This window comes from Rutidosis leptorrhynchoides, chromosome 4 (genome assembly GCF_046630445.1).
Source record: "Rutidosis leptorrhynchoides isolate AG116_Rl617_1_P2 chromosome 4, CSIRO_AGI_Rlap_v1, whole genome shotgun sequence".
NCBI lineage: Eukaryota > Viridiplantae > Streptophyta > Magnoliopsida > Asterales > Asteraceae > Rutidosis > Rutidosis leptorrhynchoides.
In genome coordinates, this window is record NC_092336.1 from 134,386,097 (window position 1) to 134,388,695 (window position 2,599).

Consider the following 2,599-nt stretch of genomic DNA (forward strand, 5'->3'; position numbering starts at 1 on the left):
GTTTGTTTTGTATTGACAACTGGGGTCGCTCTTTACTCACGCAGACATGAAGGACAGAAAGAAGAAGAAGAAAAATACAAAAGGTTGAAGGTGATGGCTAACGATTTTTGGATATTACTGATATTAGAATCGTTAGTACAGATCTTTAGAGACAGAAACAAATTACGTATAGTATTGAAAACGATGGGAAACTGAATATGCAATTTCTCTGTATCTATATATGTATATACCATGTTTATATATGTATATATACCGTATTTATTTATTTACATAATTGTATGCACGTATTTATCCATATATATATATGTAACTGAAATTTGCATCTGTATATATATTTACATATATCTTTATTTGTATAACTATATATATTTGTATATTAAATATATAAAGAAACATAATAATAATAATATTAATTATACAATTATCAATGTTAACTATTAGTTTTAATAATAATAATGAAATTTAAAATGACAAAATTCATAATTTATCATTATGTATAATAATAATTTTATTAATAATGGTAACACTAATATTAGTATTAATTATAACAATTTTATTGTATCAAATTTCATATCTATATAATAATATTAATGATACTATTAATACTGATATTAATATAAATGTTTTTAATGAAAGTACTAATATTATGAATATGACAATTATATTTCTATCCCTTAGTAATTTAATATATTACTTTTACATTTTATTAAGTAGGTAATATTTAATAACATCTATTATACATAATATCACATATTGATTATTTAATACTTATATATTTCATATAATATTAATTAGGTATAGAAACCATGTGCATATATATATATATATATATATATATATATATATATATATATATATATATATATATATATATATATATATATATATATATATATATATATATATATATATATATATATATATATATATATATATTCATTTTAATAGCAACTTAATCATTCTGTATATTATTTTGTATCACATGTTACGTATTTAATTCAAATGCTTAATTTATATCTTGTAATTTCAAATATTATAATTACTTACATTTATTTATATATATATATATATATATATATATATACATATTTATTTACAAACAATTGTTCGTGAATCATCGACCACAGTCAGAGATTAAATGACTTCATGAAAATAGTTCACAAGTTTTGAGACTCAACATTACAGATTTTGCTTATCGTATCGGAAACATATAAAGATCAAGTTTAAATTTGGTCGGAAATTCCCGGGTCGTCACACTTTTGACGACAAAAATGAAAAACAAATGTGATGTAACAACAAGACGGAATGAACAAATGATGTGCACCATTTATCATTCAGCAAACAAACGCCAATATGTTTGGAAACTTTGGTAAAATTTAATCATTTTTCTACGCTAATCACCCTCAATAATTTAAATTGTTTCTGATTAATGCAAATGAGGGCATTGCAAGATCTTAAGTGTGGGAAGGGGTTAAATTCTTTCGGATTTTTAAAATTTTTAACTTAAACACTTGGTTACCATTAAAAATACTAGTAACGTAGTAGTTGTATTAGAATCTAGTGCTCTCTGATAACAAAGAACAGCCCTAGCCTTATATACTGACTACCCAAATATAGTAAAATTTTTCAAAATTTTCAATTAAATGAACTCAAAATCATGTTTATACATATTTATGAACGATAAAACTAGGTGTTAACACCGAAATTATTGTTACCTCGGAAAGGACATAAATTGAGAAACAAACCAAAATGTTAGAATTCATTTAAAATGGAATAGAGGACAATAAAAAGGCAAATAAAAGAAAATAAAAGCCAAGTGTGGGAAAATTTACCAAGTTATCTTAAACATATGTCACATATTTCTGTAACAAATAATTGAAGATACTTTTGCTTTGGACTAAACTAAACAGTTTTACCCGATTTATTATAATATATTTGAAAGAAAGATGGATCTACACGATAAATCAATTCCATCGTTAAAAGGAAGTAAAGTCTTCCGAAAAAGAAACGCGCTTCTTGATTTAGGTCATGAAGTTGTCGTCTAGACCAGCTGTAGGTTGACGAAAAATCTAGAAAAATCATCACTAAAATCAGCAGGAAATCCACGGACCTCAGCATAAAACAGGGTCACCAAGTGGTCAGACTTATCCTAACCATGAGAGGATCTGTCTTGTAAAATGGGGAGGACGCCGTGCAAATTAGCTGGATAAGACTAATGAATCAGATCCCCAGAAAGGATAATCTCCTTAAAGAACAAAAATCAGCTTTTAAGCCTGATACTACTCAATCCTAGAGATTGACCTTAAAGATTGAGAATTACAAACTCATGGAATTCAATGATATCTAAACTCGAGCTTGAACGAGAAAATATTTTGATCAAAATTACAAACCGATTTGTTTTTTGAAAACCTATTTTTAATGCGTTCATTACCATTGAACGTAAAATCCTAGGAATTCACCTGGAATTCATTAGGTCACCTGAACCAAATCGGGTGTCAACCGTAAGAACGGTGGTTGCATAGTATGGTCAAAGACAGGACCTTGTGCCAAACCGAAAAATTATAAGGGTGAGCTTTACTATTGCTCCTACCAAGGATAG